The 19,790-nt window shown below is 39.2% G+C and overlaps 1 protein-coding gene across 1 annotated transcript in view; it reads right to left on the bottom strand.

The window, feature by feature from the left end:
• angpt2b (angiopoietin 2b) overlaps positions 1-10,148 on the bottom strand; it is a 215,908-nt gene extending 205,760 nt beyond the window's left edge. Inside the window, exon 1 of the mRNA XM_048558424.2 lies at positions 9,849-10,148. The gene's annotated coding sequence lies outside the window, so the exon portion shown is untranslated. The remainder of the gene's footprint in view (positions 1-9,848) is intronic.
• Positions 10,149-19,790: the final 9,642 nt, after the last annotated feature.

The following is a 19,790-nucleotide window of genomic DNA, read 5'->3' as shown; positions in this document are numbered from 1 at the left end:
AGATTATAACATTAGCACAATTCTTTTCACCATTTGTGCATAATTGTTCAAAACATTACTCATATTATTGTAGATGTTGAAGTGTGAGATCTCGAATATGAGTAGCTGTGGGATTCCACTTATCATTGGACTTCGTGCTGAACAGAGACTATTATTAGCCATCATTTATCTTTCAGAATTATTCTTTATTTAATCTCGAATCTTTATGCCAGTGCTGCAAAGCTCCACTTCTTAGAGTAACCTATTGTATGCTTGCTCATTAGAGCTCCGTCGAAAATCCAAATGTACGCTGTCCTCACTCATTAGCCATTTAACTAAATAGGCGTAATCTTCTTTTTCAGAGCTTACTTTCAGGCTCTTTTACTATTCCCACTCTTTCCATGTCCTCATACAGATGCCTTTGTTCTCAATGAAAATCTAAGAGATTTAAGATTCCGTGGACACAAATCATTAAGTTAGGTATGAGAAAAATCAAAACTGCTCATGATCTGAGGGCTAAACTTTTATAAACGGGTTGAGACAGGGCAAAGTTGAACAATGTTGCAAAGGTGATAATAGGTGTCCTTTGTGGTCTCATGAATATAAAGTGAAAAGCTCATCTCAGGATTAAATGTAAAGTGAACTTGCAAACAGACTGATGTAATCTCAGACTATTACCATGTAAAGTGATGAAATGCCGACAAAACAGAAAAAGGGGAGGAGGCCAAAATCACTGATTTCAGTATTTCAGATATTTAATAAAAGGAAATTTCTGCTTTTCTGTTGAGGGATTGCACATAATCAATCTGATACCTGAGCAACAGTGAAGGAGTCTTAAGAAGTGGTGGTAAGGTAAAGCTGAATGCCATTATTCTGCAGATGAACTAACACTGCGATTTCAGGTGAGGTTGCTGAGGTGCTACAAATAGATGAGAATTAGGAGCAGGCAAAGATAGAACCAACTGGTCCTGGAGGTAATGGTACAAGAGCACAGAGAGAAGCCAAGGTTCCACCCTAAGAGATTATATGAACCGAGCTGTTTTTTTCTGAAATATAAAAGTTTGAATCATCATATTTGCGAAGAGGGCTAAGATCAGAGTATGTTATTTTAGCAGTAATATTCATATGTGACAGGTTTTGTAAAAACCATGGCAGCAAGTATAATCGTGAAGCTTTGCAGTGACTGAAAATGTCCGTGAATCACGGTATCTGGGAATGTTGCAGCAGGGGAATTGGAGTAAGCCATTCAGCCCCTTGACTATAGGCTGTCACAATTACATGATAGATAATCTGTAACCTTAACTCGTTTAGGTTTTATTTATCTGTCTTTTGACAGTTCTGGTTACAAAAATCTATCAATCTCAATTTAAATTTAACGATTGTTTTCCTATCAATTGCCATTGAGAACTTAAGGATTCATTGCCTAAGAAAACACACAATTTTTAAAGAATAAATTCATGGGATGTTTCAGGCACTGGTTAGGCAAACATTTATGAGACACCTCTAGCTATCCTGGAGAAGATGCAATTGATTACTCAATGTGGTAAAGGTACACGCACAGTAATGCAACGGCGACAAATCCAGGATTTTCACCCAGCAACGATGAAGGAGTGGTGATATATTTCTAAGACAGGATGGCGTGTGATTTTTAGACTTTACGCTCCATTTTTGCAAAATATCTGTTTTCTGACAACCAGCCAGTCTTCTATCCATGCTAATATGTTTTTATTTCCCATAATATTCTTAGCTGTGGCAATATATCAAATGTCATCTGGAATTGCACTCTTTCATCCATAGCACACATTATTCTTTTGAAGAACTCCAACAGATTGGTTAAACACAATTTCCCTGTGATAAAACTATGCTGACTCTTCCTGATTATCATGCATTTTTCTAATTAAGAAGCTACAATCTCTTTAACAATTGATTCACACACATTCGCCAAAACAGACATCAAGGTGGTTGAACTCTAGATTCTTGTTTTCTGCCTCCCTCCCTTCTTTAATAAAAGGAATATTTGCTATGTTCCAGTCTAATGGAATCTTTCCTGAGCCAAGGGAATTTTGAAATATTAACACCAATGCATCCTCTATTTCACTGGAAACCATGATTAAGAGGTTTGGAAGTTGTCCATCTGGACCTGACAATTCGTCAGTCCACAGCTCCGCCAGTCTGCCTGGTACCACTTCCCTTACAATTGCAATTGCACTAATTCCCCTGTTCCCTTCTGCTTCCTGATTTACAGCTATTATTGGAATTTTTTTGTATCTTCTATAGTGAAGACAGAAGCAAAATGCTCGTTCATTTCATCTGCCATTTCCTTATTATCTACTATAATTCCACATTCTAACTCTCTAGAGGGTCAACGCTCATTTTACTTAGACTTTTCCTCTTTAAGTGCCTATAGAAATGCGTGATATCTATTTTTACACTCCTAGCTATCTTCCTCTCATACATTACTTTCTACCCCGACTAACCCTTTAATCAGTCTCTGTTTATTTTTATATTCTGCCCAATCATTTTACCTGCCATTCATCTATGCAGTTGCCTGCTTCCTCCTTAAATTTAATGCTTTTCCTGGGAGTACTTTAGTTCACTAGAGACAATGTACCCCCTAATTTAAAATATTTCTCTACAGTAGGCATACACTTGCTTTGAATATTCTGAAATGTTACTTTACATTTTTCCATTGAGTGTCCATTGATAGATCTTCTCATGTAAAATGGCAGTTCACTACAGCTAGCTCAGCTTTCATGCCACATAGTTGCCTTTATTTAAGTTTATAGCACTAGCCTTAGACACATTCTTCTCCCTTTCAAACTGGAAGTATTTTAAAGACAAAATATGGTCGCTGCTATCGAAGAGTGCATAAAATTTGTGGTCATCAATTCATCCTGTCAAATTATCCAATAGTAAAATAATCTAGTCTCTACATGTGACGTTACAAGAAAGTTTTCAAAGAGATTCTCATCCAGGCTACTACTGTCAAACAGATCTTTCAGCTTATATGTAGACTAGAAACATTTATTGCTATACCTTTAACAAAAGCACACAATATTTCTTTTTGTACACTTTGGTCTACATTGTGATTGTTGTTAGGGTGCCTCCCACTAATGATGTCTTTCCCCAACTATTTTCAATATTTAGTTCTGCAATTGTTTCTTGAATAATCTGCTGCAGGTTCTGTTGTATCTCTAATGTTTAACTGATTGTGACCAGTGCAAAGTCACACCATGTTGGTATACCTGGAGTTGCACGTCCGGTAGTGTCCGATGCAGGAAATCTGCAATGGTCAGATGGATTGAATGTACTTGCACTCCAACACATTGTACATGAAAGCTTTATGTTCAAATGTGTCATCTTTGTTTCCCATGTCTATGGCTATTTGACATTTTTAATTTACAGAGGTATTATATCGGTGCCTGTCCCTGTCATCAATCTTAGCTAATAATGAATAGTTACCAGTTTTATAAGGATGGATAATTTGAATTTTTGCAAATGCTTTGGATAGTGTGATGTCATTGATGTTTTCCAGGAGATTTTCCGTGAAATATGTTTGAACCATTTTCTGTCTCGTCACGTACAATGTCAGATGCTGGTTTTTCAATCAATTCATGTACCTACCTCTGGCAGGATACCAAACGGCCTTTATTGTTGTTTGAATGTTTTGTGTTTCAGCCATTGCATGGCTCTTTTTTAGCCATATTAGGCTTTGCTCTGGTGCACTACCTCTGCCACTGGCCTTTCTGCCATGTGCCTTGCAAAATGTAATTAAAATGGCCAGTTTCTTGATACATGCAGAAGTCCATGTATCACACTTTGTTTTGGCTTTCTAACAATGAGATTTGTGCCTAAGACTTGTTTTGTCTTCCTATGAGGATTACTTTGTGCTTACATCCATTCTTCAGTCACCCTTTGACACTGTAAGCCTCCAGTTAGTCTAGCAAATAGTCCTGAAAAGTGCCTCTCAGGTAGAATGTGATCGCCAACTCAATATTGTTTACTAGCCGCACAACTGGAAAATCAGATCATGAGCACTCTACTTGCCACTTGTTCATAAAATAGTCCATGGATTATGTCTAAACAACCTGAATTTAAATTAATATTGTTAAAGAAATCAAAGACAATACTGAATTGCTTTTCTGATGTAGTTATACCTTTTGGGGGATCTTTTAGTTCTTTGGCTGTTAATCCTGTTGATTTAACATATGTACATTACCACTCCTCAGTGCTAAGCAAATCTTAATGGCTTGGTTTTTTTTTGCATTGGGCACATAAATTTAAAAACACAGCTTTGCCATCATTTTAAATTCTGTTAGAAGATCTTCCATGACCTAATTTATCATAAGAAAAATGATCAACATTACAACAACATGCCATTGACCAGCAGTTCTGAGGAATAGTCACTGGACCCGAAACCCTAACCCTGTTTTTTTTCCGTTACAGATCTGCCAGACCTGCTGAGCTTTTCTGGCAACATTGTTTTTGTTCCTGATTTACAGCATCCGCGCTTCTTTCGGTTCTTATGCCTTTGATCTTCTCTGCTTGCTAGTGATCCAGCACACACCTTTGTCACTTTGCTTCCTTAATTGAGTTAAACTGACCTCTTGATAGGAATTTTCTGCTTACAAGCATGTTATGGTTTCAACATGCTTAGCTCGTCTAAAGGTACAAATTCAGTGATGGTTGTCTCATACACTTTATTTCATTTTATGTGTTTCGTTTGTAGGTTAACTTTCTCATTCACTGTTGAAGCACAATAGGCCTGATCATCCCAATGTTTGCCAACACCGTTCACCATGTCATATAATTGATAATGGTTTAATAATCAAGCTTTCAGAAGGAACTGAATGTGGCTTAATTTATTTAAAACAGTCTAATATGTCATAGATTATAAAGCAGATGTTCCAACATGGCAACAGATTTTATGGTGTGAAAATTACAAAGCCATTACAGACTAACTACCAGACAGAATGGCAACATGGCAACACAGAACATGGAATCCTTAAAGTTAGACTCTTCTAAAAACAAGGTCCGCACTTAACAGGTTCAACTAGACAGCAGTGTCTATGATACCATTCATCCAATTGAAAGTAGCTTAATGACGCAGTAGTTTGCAAAATTCAATCTGTACTGCTTTTCTTTTGTCATCAGAACATAAATGGGTAATCTTCCACTTTGTCACAAGATAAATGGATAATCTCACATTTTGGCAAATAGATGACAATATTGTATCTGCGCCTGGAGCAGATTAGTAAGTTGTGCTGCTTATTCTGGAGCACAAGTCTTCAGTACCGCAGCCAGGAAGTTGTCAGCACCCATAACCTTTTTCAGTATTCATTGCCATTAGCCAGCTCTTGATTTCACATGGAGTGTATCAACTTGACTTAAAGTTTCCTTCTGGGATACCTCAGGAAGAGGTCAACATGAATCATTCAATTGCCATACCTGGCTAAATATGGTTGCAAATGACTCAGCCTTTTTTTTCCAGAAGTTCTTTCCCTCAGTTGTACTTCACAGAGATTGATCAATGTCAGTTAGGTTATTACTGATGGCATTTCATTATATAATTTATTTATCACTCAAATTGGCCTTTTCCTATGCATTGTGCATGAGAAATGCAGAATAGATACTACAAGATCTCCTCCTTACCCCTTCTATCGACAACAGTTTCAATGTTCCTTCTTCATTTCCTCCCATGTGGAAGCCTCTGATTCCTGCTCTCCACTTGCCTGAGTGACCTTGCTAGAACTGATAACTCAACATTTGAGGAATTTAGTTTTGCTGCACCATGGGGCACATCTTCATTTCAGCTCCAAAACGCTATGTCCCATTCACATGAAACTTGGACAATTCACATTATGTTTCTTCAGATGATCGTCATTAATCATGTAAATCTTAATGAGTTTGCATGTGGTCAGCAGGTTAATTAGATTAAAAAATGTTCATTATGACGTATAAGAACAAATACTCGTGTTATACAGTGTTATATACTTTGAAATGTGCTTGTCATACCATTTAGGATAATTATGTTGATGAATTATTCGAGTATGACCTCATTTGCATCTGCAAGTCATAATTAAAACACAGCTTCTTCTACTAGAAGTACTGCTTTGATGATCTTTTTCTAATAAAATCATTCAGTATTTTAGATCAACTTATTCATAAATTTGGCTTGACATATAAAAAGTAGACAAGTTGTGTCAATTTCTAACTCAGTCATCTTAGCTTGGAGAACGATATTTTAGTTATTTTCCTCAACTTGCAAGAAGTAACCACTGGGATTTGGTGGGGTTACAAGGCTCTGGATTGGGTAGTTTGGCTATATTCCAAATAGTTTTTTTTAATCATTGAAGTGACATTAACATTACCTTGAAAATAGGTGATTTATTGATTCTATCAAAACTGATTAAAAAATATATTAAACAAAGAATCATTCAAAGGTGGCTAGGAATCCAGGGATGCAGCATCTAAAATTTATTTTATAAAATTCTCGGAGTGAGAAAGAAAACAACAACAAAAAAAGACAGAGATAGTAAGAACTGCCGATGCTGGAGTCTGAGATAACACAGTGTGGAGCCACAGGATCACAGCGGGCCAGGCAGCACCAGAAGAGCAAGAATGCTGACGTTTTGCGTCGGGACCCTTCTTCAGAAATGGGGGGGAAGTGGGGAAGTGTGCTCTAAAATAATTCAAATTGGGGGGGGGGGCAGTGATAGGAGGTAGGAATTGTTTTAGGAACAAAAACAAAGTTGTTGGAAAAGCTCAGCAGGTCTGGAAGCATTTGTGGAGGAGAAAACAGAGTTAACGTTTCGAGTCCAGTGGCCCTTCCTCAGAACCTGACCTGAAACGTTAACTCTGTTTTCTCCTCCACAGATGCTGCCAGGCCTGCTGAGCTTTTCCAGCAACTTTGTTTTTGTTTCTGATTTACAGCATCCACGGTTCTTTTGGTTTTTATTTAGGTAGTGGTGGAGATTGGTCAGTGAGGTGGGAGGAGTGGAAAGGTGGGAGAGAAGATGGACAGGCCAATGAAATAGGGATGGGTAGGGGGATCTAGCCTTGAGATGAAGTTGGGTTGGGGAGAATTTGAAGCTAGTAAAGTCCACATTGAGACCATTGGGTTGTAGGCTCCCAAGTTGGAATATGTGGTGCTGTTCCTCCAGTTTCCAGTTAACATCGTTGTGATACTGGAAGAGGCCCAGGATAGACATGTCATCCAGGAAGTGGGACGAGGAGTTGAAGAGGTTCATGACTGGGAGGTGTCGTTGTTGAGTGATAACTGAGCGTAGGTACTCTACAAAGCAGTCTGAGCCTCCACGTGGTAGAGGATGCCTCATCGGGAACAGCTGATACAATAGACCTCATTCGCAGATGTGCAGGTGAACACCTGTTTGATGTGGAAGGTTTTTTGGGGCCTGAGATGGAGGTGAGGGGGGAGCTGTGGGGGGACGTGCCGTTGCAGGGAAAAGTGCCGGGGCGGTGGCGCTAGTCGGGAATGTGGAGCACATGAGGGAGTCGCGAAGAGACCGGTCCCTCCGGCAGGTAGATAAAGGTGGGGAGCGAAATATATCCTTTGTAGTGGGGTCTCCCCTCTCTATTTATTTCAGAGCCCCCTTCCCCTCCCCCATTTCTGAAGAAGGGCCCCAACCCAAAACGTCCACTTTCCCGGTCCTCTGATGCTGCCTGGCCTGCTGTGTTCCTCTAGTTCCTCACTGTGTCAACAAAAAAAGACAACATGAAGTGTGTGCAAATGAGTGTTATACAATATATTTTTCTCAGATTCTGCTCAGGGAAAGTAGAGAAATTGTTTTTTTGATAAAACTACCAGAAGTAAGTTTTGCGAGTATTATGCTGCGAATTCTTTACCACTGTTTCATTTTCTTCCATTGTTAAATGACTGGTTGGCTGAATGATCAGTACCTGTGCTGTCATTTGTACAAATGTATTCTGACTTAGTTGTGTCAGCTCTGAAAGGCATTGTTTATACTGGATAATAATGCAGTACAAGGCATTCTCAGCAGAGAATCTTTCTATTGGATCTACTGGTCTCTGCTGGTGTCAATGCTTCACAGCCTTCTGTACCCCTATCTCTACCAGCCTTGGCTTCTGCTCTTTTCCCTGTCTGACTTCCCATTGGCTGCATTTATGCCGTCACGTCAACTATTCTCTATTACAACAAAAACCACATTGTGCCATTTCTATGGGTAAAGAAGATTCTACAAAATTTCCGACTGAATATATTAATGGCTACCTTATGCAATGCGAGCTGCCCATAAGTAGAAACAGGTTGACTGCATTAATATCAAACATACCAGTTGGGCACATTATTATACACAGTGGGTACTACACAACTGTTCTTCAGTATTAACATACATCACTTTACCAACGAGATACGCTGGATGGTGATTACAATTTTTTTTAAAGATGATGATACTGTGCATCTTCTTTATGTATTTAATACAAAAGTATTTTGTGCTATACCAATCTAACTTGGCACTAAATGTTAAATAGGCCAACAATAAGAGCCCTTCCCAAAATAAATTAATCTCATCCACATTATATACAGTTTTTAGATTAACAGTATCCTTTGAGAATACAATGAGTTGTAGATGAGTGACTTCAAATGTCTTCAATGTTAAAGGAACAAGCCCCTATTCTGACCCAAAAACTATTGTAATGCTTCAAATTAAAAATTATCACGTCAGTTCTTTTCAATCTTTGTTTTACTATACATATTGTTGTTAACTCATAAGGTTAAATATTTAATTATGTTACTTGCACCACACACTCCTATTGTCTCAAGCTAATTTTTCTTTGCTCAGTAGAGGAATTCAAGATATAACTTAAGATCTGTCTTGTAATAGAGTTGGGAGGAAGATGAAACAGCTGCTGTGAACATTATTTTTGCCAACCCAATGATCTAACCAGTGCCCCGACAGCTACAATAGATGAAGTGTGCAAAATGTGACTAATGAGAAAAGACTTTGTGTAATTATTCTGATATGAACAAATGATGTTGGCTCCACATAACTTATTCCATGTTTTCAAAACCAAAGCAGACTGTGTTCAACGGGTATGAGGATGACAAAACCAGTGATTAGTTTTTTTCCCTTTGTTTCAATGTCATTTGTTTGAATTAATCGCAAATGCAAGAACATTGTCTATTTGAAATCTATCAATGGCACAAGCTCAACAGCAGACTGCAAGGAAGCTAATATTATGACAATGGATTCACAAATCTTTCCTCCAGCTTAAGTGGAAACCAGAGTTTTCATTCTGAGACTTGTTTCGATTTAATTCATGGACAAACATATGCAAAATTTATTTTTTTTTCAAAATATTTATATTTAACACCACAGAAGTTACTTCCTCAACATACTGTAATATGAATTTCTGTCTATGACCAAGTTACTGTGGTACTGAGCATAAAATTATTTTCAGAAACTTATTTTGCAAAATAAAGCAACTATTTGCATCAGTTATTTCTGAATGATTCAAATGCCGTTTATCCATTTCCATAGTCAGAAGGTATCTAACCCCTTCCATTTCTCTTCCAGATTTTAGCAACATTGTCTTTCCATTGGAGCAAAGTGAAACTACAAAAATGAAATAACTGAAAGTTGTTTGCCCAAGTAGCGATCAGTATATTATCAAATACACCAATGACAGCTTAAAGAATCGAAATTAATTTCAATGCACAGGCACCCACTAACTACGATGTTTATTCTGGATGATCTGAAATTCTAATCATTTTTCAACTGCCTTCCTCAGACCTGTTTGTAAGCATGATGCTATGCCTGAAAAATTCTGTTTGGGAAAAAGAAATAATCCAAGCAAATACATTCTCTAATACATCATAGAACACTTACCTTATTGGGTTTTAACTGTGCAGCTGCTCAAATGCTTTCTTCACAATGGAAAAGTTTAATACACTTTGCTCAAGTTTCATAGCGAGTGGTAAGTATATATTTCGCTTGTAGCTTCACTGCTTCATTCGAATAAAATAGATCTGTAGATTTTCAGGTATGTTGAAAATTATCGATATGTAGAGTAGTGACCTAGTCTTAAATAAAAAGGCTTAGGAGAAGCACAGGAAGAGCAGGATGAAATGGGCTTGTTTTGAACCAAGAAATCGGAGTAAATTGCACAGATTTCCATACATGACTTCAAGCAGTGTTTCCTGAAAGGTTGCCAAAATTTTTTTTTTAGGGAACGGCCAGAAATGTTGTTTGTGTAAAAGGAAGAAACGACTGTAAGTCAATCAAATCTATGACATTTCTTCAAAAACTACTGAATTTATCAGTCTAGCAAGTAAGGATTGTTTTAGATATTTTGAAAATAAAGAAAAATAAACTAAGCATTTTTTAAGTGATAATGGGAACTGCAGATGCTGGAGAATCCAAAATAATAAAATGTGAGGCTGGATGAACACAGCAGGCCAAGCAACATCTCAGGAGCACAAAAGCTGACGTTTTGGACCTAGACCCTTCATCAGAGGGTGATGAAGGGTCTAGGCCCGAAACATCAGCTTTTGTGCTCCTGAGATGCTGCTGAGCCTGCTGTATTCATCCAGCCTCACATTTTATTATCTAAGCATTTTTTAACCTTTCCGCATTCTTTTACACTATTATAAATTCACAGTGTTTAAAATAATCTATTTGAGATCTTACTAGATTTTCAGTAACGAGATGATGCGTTTTTTCTGAAAAAGTACAATCGAACATCCGGGTAAAGCTAGCGAGTTTTGAGAAGATTTGTAGCTCAGGTTGAGGTTCCGGATGTGAGTTTACTCACTGAGCTGGAAAGTTAGTTTTCAGACGTTTCGTCACCATTCTAGGTAATATCATCAGTGTCTCAGAGACATGCACGAGAATTCCTAGAAACATGGCATTCCAACTGGAACTCCATCAACAAACACATTGACTACCACCCTCTGAGAAAAAGAACAGGAAATGACATCACCAACCCAAGGAAACCTAAGCACATAAATAGAAAGCTGGACATAACACCAGCACTTCACCGGAGGCTCACTGATGATGTTACCTAGAATGGTGACGAAATGTCTGAAAACTAACCTTCCAGCTCAGCGAGCAAACTTACATCCAGAACCAGGTCAAGCTGTTCAAAAAGGACTAAGTCATTTGGTCTAACAGGCAATAAAGAAATGAGAGAAGTTAGGGAGTAAGGCAACTAACATTTGTCTAATCAACGCTGTAACTTACAAGAGAACACCTTAGATAGAAGTCAAACTGGTGCAAGGGGAAATTTGGTTCTCTTTATGTCTCTCAGGTAAGGAATGGGAATATCATAACAGTCAGAGTCAAAGAGGTACATAGCACGGAAACAGGCCCTGCAAATACTTCCTATTAATGTACCCACCCAGGTGACTTTTAAATGTTGTAATCATACCAGCCTCTATGACTTCCTCTGGCAGTTCATTTCATATATGCACCACCATCAGTGTGAAAAAGGTCCCCCTTAGATCCCTTTTAAATCTTGCCCCCTCACCTTAAACCTATGCCCTCTAGTTCAGTGTTGGAGTGGATTTTCCTGATTTCTTGGAGCAGTAATTACTGTTTTATAAGCTGGAATTGGAAGTTGGAGCTTTGGAAAAAAAATCCTAATGATAAGATAGTAAACATACCAACAAATTATTCAGATATAAATTTTTAACTTTACCAGTACAGACTTTATCAATGATTCGCATGGAAAGTAAAGAACGGCAGAGTCCTGTTTCTCTAAGATTTGTTCATGTACCTTAAGACATAAAACACAGAGAACTAACAAAGGACCAATTTTTATATTACTGTACCTAAAGTTACAGTGAACATCACGTGAGTCATTGAGAAAGTATGTTGGGTATCCAGTTTTTCATTTTTTAAAACGGCTTTAACATTGTCCTCTTTCAACTTGCACTTTTTTTATTCTTAACTGCATTTAAATAGTGTTTTGTGATTCTCATACAGTTAAACTGGTTCATTGACTTTAAATATATGAGTTTATCCAAAAGTGCCAAGAATTTGGAAAGTGCATGTGGTCTATCGGCACTGAGAAACAATTTTAAATTCAGCACAGATCTACCCACACTGCTTAAGATATTGAAGACATATGTTGCTTTGGCCTGCTATCACTGAAGTATTTTTCACATTACTGTATGATTAGGTGATTTTGAACCAACCCAGTATTTTCAGATAGGGAAGACAATGTCTCATAGAACCCCTATAAGAAGTGATACATTTGTACGTAGCTAGTAGTGTTATAAACAAAAAAAAGAGTTAAGGAGGAGAAACTGTTCAAGTGGACAGCAGGAAATGCCTTGTTAAACTTATAGAAGAGCAACTTAGCAACATTAGAAACCGATAATAGACAATTGGAAGCTAAGACAAAGGATATATCGGTGGCACAGTTGCCCTCAAGCTGGTTTCACACACTTGTTAACAGCCAGCCCACACAAACTGAGATCTAACAACCAATTCCACACTTTAGCCCGCTGTTCTCTTTTCCAAGAGATAGAGTATACCATGGGAGAATTGAAAGTATTTGGCAGACATTGGAGCGATTTAAGTAGTCAATAAGTTTGCAAACAAGAAAGTAGGCATGCTTATCAACAAGGTGTTATTCACACGAAACAGTGCTTAAGTTCATAATTGAATTCTGAACCAAACACATTATCAGGGTTCTCATTCTTTGCTCCCCAAAGTAGGGTTCTAGAATTATGTTAATAAAAGCCGAGAGAAGGTGATTATTTTTCTCTTCTGCTGGAGTGTGATAATGGTGCAGTTCATCTTACAAAAGAGGAAGGGCGGTAAATATGTCAGCTTTTAGACATTTTGCCCTTGGTGGTGTCTCATGTCCAAATACGTGTCTATGCAATGCAAGTCTAACTTTGGCATGAGCAACTTTTTGGGTCCCATTTTGAGTACATTAGTAGTGTTCTCATGTTCCAATGCACTAGATAAGCACATTGTGGCGTCAGTCAATACATAACATTAATTTGGCATCGTGGCATTTTCAACTTCAATACTCCAGTTAAAATACTGTTCTAATCTTGTCGAGCTGAATATGGAAAATCTTCCCATAATCTCCAAACTCTGCCTCAGTCATATTTTTACGTTGATTTTATTTTTAAAGGGATGAATTGCCAAAGTCTTTTTCCAAGGGTAGGTGAGCCCAAACTAGAGGACTTAGTTTAAAGGTGAGAGGGGAAATAATTAAAAGGGACATAGGAACTTCTTCATGCAGAGGGTGATGCATTTATGAAATGAGCTGCCAGAAGAGATGGTGTAGGCTAGTACAATTACAACATTTAAATGGCATCCGAATGGGTATATGAATACCAAGAGTTTAGAGGGATATGAGCCAAATGCTGGCAAATGGGACGAGATTAATTTAGGATATTCAGCTGACATGGACTAGTATGATCGAAGGGTCTGTTTCCATCCTGTACAATTCTTGACTCCAGAACACTCTGTTCACTTGCTATTGAACTTCTATAGGCTGCAGTCAAGTTATTAAAATTAATGAAAGTAGTTGGTAAATTGCATGTTGGTAGTTAATTATAGTGAAGTTTACAGGGTGTGGCATGTCTCATGTTGGTCTTGGTTCTGCCTCCTAGTATCCTGTTCAAACCATTTAATCCTGTTACCATACTGCCCATTCACCTTAGCCTGCAACATAACAGAAGGAACTGAGATGACCTAGAGGGGTACAGATTGCGAGAAGGAGAACTGGAGAAAGGTGAGAAGGCAGAGAAGCTCTCTCAGAAGGACGTCATAATCATTTTTCTCAGGAAGGAAGTTTTGAGTTTTGGAGCCAATGACTGTGATCTGATGATGATATGACTCCAAGTCAAGAACATATGTGGTTTGGAGGGAAACTCACAGGTCTATTAAAATATCCCTGGGATCTGCAACTGTTTCAAGATGTTTTGAAATGAATTTTGAAGGATTTACAGTTATAAGAGAGTAAATTGTAATTTTCTCAGCGAAGAAGAAATACCAGTCCTTATAACTTGGCATCCCCTGACCTGGAAATAGTGCAGCCAGAAAGGAAGTTGAGAAAGCAGCTGTCTGCGTAACAGATAAAAAAAGGAGAGATGCAGATATGAAAGCTACAAACTGGGGGATGAGAGAATGAAGTTGGTAAACTCACAGCTCTATTCACAAGGGGGAGGCAATAGCCTATTGGTATTAATTGCTGGGCTATTAATCCAGAAACTCAGGTAATGTTCTGGGCACCCAAGCTTGAGTCCATGTGATGGAATTTGAATTTAATAGTAATCTGGAACTAAGGGTCCAATGACAACCACAAATCTATTATCGATTGTTGGAAAAACCCACCTGGTTCACAAATGTCCTTTAGGGAAGGAAGCTGCCATCTTTCCCTGGTCTGACCCACATGTGACTCCAGATTCACAGCAATATGGTTGACTCTTGACTGCTCTCTGGGCAATTAGGGATGAAGGGTCTAGGCCCGAAACATTAGCTTTTGCGGTCCTAAGATGCTGCTTGGCCTGCTGTGTTCATCCAGCTCCACACTTTGTTATCTCGGATTCTCCAGCATCTGTAGTTCCTACTATCTCTGAATAATAAATGCTGGCCAACCAGTGAAGTCTTTGTCCCATGAGTGAATTAAAAACAAAACACAGCTAGAAAGAAGAACTCAGCCAATTCTTGTGAAGGGAAGCAGCAATTCCCTCTCAAGTAGAGGTTGCTGTTTTATGCTAAGAGAAAGGCAGAGGTATTTGGAGATACAGTGTAAACTGGCCAAGAATATCTCATTCCTAGAAAGCAAGATTGGCTTGTAGACTTTGGAGTGAGCTTTGCCAGGAGTAGTCAAACTATGAACTGGGGTTTTATTGGTTCTTTAACAAGAAATTTGGGAAAATATATCATTGGGGCTGTTGTAACATGAGGGACAGAGATTTTGCCAAGGTGCATCTAGCTGATAATGATCACGCCTTTGAAACTAGACGGTGTTGCCAGAAACGACGTCTAACTTATCCTGCTTGAATAAAGAATTGTGTACAAGAGAACTTTGAGCTAGACAGTGCTAGTTTGGTCTGGAGAGTGATTGGATGTTTGTGATTGTGTGAGACGTTTCTCTGTTGATTGACAACTTGAAGTGAAGTTAATCTTTTTTTATTTAAATCCATTTGATTGTTAATTCACATTTAATCTGCATTGGCTGTGATTTATATTAAAGTCAAAAAAAACTAGAATCTTATTGGTAATATCTTCATTGGAGGTCATTTAGTAAATTTGATTTACAGTTTCCCGAAGGGGAATCACCAGAATGTAACATGAGTTGCATTGGACAGAAGATACCTCAGTGAAGCATTCACTGATGGATCTTATTGATAATATGATTGTTATCAAAATATTGCTTCTAGGAATTAGTAATGAATTTCTTTCTGTTCAGATTGGTAGCCTTAGCCATCAGGAGGGGGCAAAATGAAAAATGATTTTCATTGACTAAGAGATAGCAAGGCCTGCAGATGCTGGAAGATAGTGTTGATAAAATGTGGGGCTGCAGGAGCATCCGAAGAGCAGAATGAGACGGAAATAAATGGTATGGATTGGGGAACCACCTCCTGCACAAAGGCCACAAACCTGACAGCCCTGGTCGCCCATTGTCTCTGCCTGCTCCTGCCCCACTGAACTCATCTCCACCTGCCTCAACTCCATTCCATCCCCACCACCCCCCACCCCAGTCCAGGAGCTCCTCACCTACATTTGTCCCTTCACCTTCTCCAAGACTTTCACATCCCCAGCCCCCAACACCTCATCTCCACCATGGCCACTCAGTCTCTCTATACCTGTATGCCCTCCGTGAGGGGTGTCTAAAAGTCCTCTGTTTCTTCCTCTCCCAAAGGCTCAACCAGATCTCCTCCACCGACACTCTTATCTGCTAGATGAAACTTGTCTTTACCCCGAACAACTTTTCCTTTGACTCTTCCTACTTGCAACAAACTAAAGGGCTGGCTATGGGCTCCAGAATGGGTCTGAGCTATGCCTGCCTCTTCATAAGGTACATAACACAGCCCCCTTCTGCAGTTAAACTGGCTCCAACTCTCACCTCTATCTCCACTATATTGATGACTATATTGGTGTTGCCTCATGCTCCCATGAGGAGCTTAAACAGTTCATCTACATCACCAGCACCTTTCACCCTGACTTCAAATTCACCTGGACCATCTATGACACCTCCATCCCTTTCCTGGACCTCTCTGCCTCTATCTCTTGTAACCGTTTCAACACTGACATCTATTTCAAACCCGTCAAATCCCATAGCTACCTTGACTACACATCTTCTCGCCCACCCTCTTGCAAAAATGTGATCCCGTACTCCGAACTCCACCACCTTCGCCAAATCTACTCCCAGGATGAAGCATTCCACTCCTGAACATCTCTGAAGTCCTTCTACTGCAAGGACCATAACTTCCCCTCTCCCATGATTCATAAAGCCCTCAACTGAGCATCCTGCATTTCCCACACTTCTGTTCTCAAATCCCCTCTCCCCAACAACAAAAAAGATAGAATCCCCCGGTTGTCACATATTACCCCACCAAACTCTGTATCCAGCACATCATCCTCCACCATTTTTAACTCCACCTCCTACAATGCGACCCCACAACCTATTTATTTCCTCTATTTATTTCCCAGCTTCCTTCCCCCTCCCCATTCCTGAAGAAGAGTCCAGACATGAAATTTCAACTTTTCTGCTCCTTGGACGCTGTCTGACCTGTTGTGCTCCTCCAGCTCCACATTTTATCGAAATAATTTTCAATGTTTTGTTGCTTTTGCATATGACTCCAAATGTAATTGAACAAAGATACAATATCACTGTAGTAAGTCCTGGATCACATCCATATTCATATTTAATATCTGATGGTGTGAAAAACAAGGGATTAACTACAATTGGCTTCAGTCATAAATCATTCTGAAATTAATGTGTAGGAACTCAATGGTTCTTCTGTATTTAAAAGATATTTGGCTGTTTCTTTTCCCTCAAGTGATAGATGATTATGGGCTATGTTTAATATTATGTTTTTTGGGTTGCTTTCTTGAGGGTTATCCAAACAAAAACCCTTTCTGCACTTTCGCAAAAACATGGACATACACGCAATGGGGGAAATGGATAACCTAGATTAAAAATTCTCTACACAAACTTTTAATTATAGATGTCAAATTGTAAATATATGTTAGTTTATTTGTACAGCAAATCATCTTTGAAAACAGCACTAAGAAAATTCAGAGATAGTAAGAACTGCCGATACTGGAGTCTGAGATAACACAGTGTGAAACTGGATGCACACAGCAGGCCAAGAAGCATCAGATAAACAGGAAAGCTGACATTCCGGTTTGGGACCCTTCTTCAGAAATAAGAAAATTGAGATATTTTCAAAATATCCCCTTTATTGGCAAATAGATTTCTTCAAGATCTGCTGCTCACAAGCTCCAGCTAATCATATAATAATAGATGCAGTCCTTGATTTAACTTGGCTTAAAATTGCACCTATACTCTAAATCCAACCATCAGCTACTACTTCTTACTTTTGACGGCTTCACTCTTAGTCTTCCTTCATCTGAGTCCATCAGCCATAAGACCGGATCTTGTTGAACATTTTATATTATCACAGGGTAATTAGTTGCTTGCTATAGTGCATCTGAGTTATGTCATTGTCAGAAAGCATGAAGAAAAATCCCAAAGAAAATTGTTTTCTATTCAATATTATAAATTCTGTTTCTTCTAAACACATTCAACTCTGCTGAACTCAGAAAATAGCAAAGACTAATCACATGATTTTATTTTCAGAAGCGTCCAGACACCTTGCACTGTATAAGTCGTTCCTGCTAAAGCTGATACAAAGGGCCTGGAAACAAGATACCATGTCATCTCATAATGGAATTTCTGATGGGTGAGGCAAAGCTGCGCTGTTATTAGTGATTGAGAACTGATTGGGTTGCTTCGACAGATAATTCTGGGATTCTAAGTCAATTGCTGTTTGACTTTCAAAGGGAGAGATTCTAGGCAGAGTCCCAAAGCAAGTTACCTTGGTTGCAGGAACAGCAACTCATATTCTGCTTGGGAACCCTGCAGCCCAATCGTATCAATGTGGACTTCACCAGCTTCAAAATCTCCCCTTCCCCCACCGCGTCCCAAAACCAGGCCAGTTCGTCCCCTCCCCCCACTGCACCACACAACCAGCCCAGCTCTTCCCCTCCACCCACTGCATCCCAAAACCAGTCCAAACTGTCTCTGCCTCCCTAACCTGTTCTTCCTCTCACCCATCCCTTCCTCCCACCCCAAGCCGCACCTCCATCTCCTACCTACCAACCTCATCCCACCTCCTTGACCTGTCCATCTTCCCTGGACTGACCTATCCCCTCCCTACCTCCCCACCTATACTCTCCTCTCCACCTATCTTCTTTTCTCTCCATCTTCGGTCCGCCTCCCCCTCTCTCCCTATTTATTCCAGATCCCTCACCCCATCCCCCTCTCTGATGAAGGGTCTAGGCCCGAAACGTCAGCTTTTGTGCTCCTGAGATGCTACTGGGCCTGCTGTGTTCATGCAGCCTCACACTTTATTACCTTATATCCTCCATCTTTGTGCCCATTTTGCAGATTGTAAAGCAGTTCACTTTGACTGTAAAAGGAGGTAAACAGCTATAATTCACCAAGGATACTGTTATTGAATGCTGACTTCTTGGAAGTTGTAACTTAAATGAGCAACTATCTCTGGATTTACCAAAACCTGTAATTTATAACCTATCTCCTCTCCTGTCCTGTTCTCCTTAATCTCCTGAGTGCTCATGGGTGTGAATGACATGAAAAAAGCAAATTCCCAACTTACTCAATGCTTTTTCAATAAATCCTATCTTTAATTTCATCATAAAAGATATTGGCATGAGTTTATTTGAAAAATTTGGCATCTAACAAAACAAATGTTTGGGAACACCGTTTATCTTAATTTAGTCAGGGATGGGAATAAAAATGAGAGAAAAGCAAACATAACTTTGCTGCCTTAGACGCAAGGAAGGGAAAAACAATCATAATTTAAATTCACCTCAATTGCCCCTTCATCCCTAACAGTCACACAATTGACTTCTGTAAGTCATTGGGCTAGACTTAGGATAAGCTTCTCCCACAAACAGTCCTTTATATCCTGATAGACAGACTTTATTACATGACCTCAGTTAATGCAGTTAGTACCTGAAAGACTGAAGTAACTTCAACTGGCATTCTGAAAACCCCATCACTCTGACCGCAAATGGATTACCATTATCCCTCCAGTGTTAAAGCTGCATTCATGGTTTTCTTTGTTATCTCAAAGACTTAGGGGGCTAAATTTGTTCACCTCTGAAACTTTGTAATTAATCCACACTTGTTGATTGTAATGGAGAAAGCATAGCAGCTGCATGCTACCTGCCTATTCTAGTAATTTCAACCCTCAGCCAGCATTAGCTGATGCTTTGTTTTGGGATCAATGATGTGAGTAACTGTCAGCAATTGTGGATAACCTGGACTCCTTTAAGCTAGCCTACAACGTTAAAAGAGGAGGTTTATGGTAGCTGGGAGCAAACATGTAGCAAATTACTGAACTAGTACAAGAAGAAACAATATGGGTTCCAAGGCTATACAATGTTCCACTGGAGACCAGATTACGGCGGATAAAATTGGAAAGAAATGGCCTTCATCTACTTGACAAAAGGAGATCCGCCAGAGACATGTTCTGGAAGCAGTGAAAGCCGTTGGTGTACAGGCCAATCCCAGGAATTGGATCTGAGCAATCTAGATACAGCAAAAAG

The sequence above is a fragment of the Stegostoma tigrinum genome, chromosome 24 (assembly GCF_030684315.1).
Source record: "Stegostoma tigrinum isolate sSteTig4 chromosome 24, sSteTig4.hap1, whole genome shotgun sequence".
Classification (NCBI taxonomy): Eukaryota; Metazoa; Chordata; class Chondrichthyes; order Orectolobiformes; family Stegostomatidae; genus Stegostoma; species Stegostoma tigrinum.
Note: the sequence above shows the minus strand (reverse complement) of the source record. Positions and strands in the feature narration are given on the sequence as shown.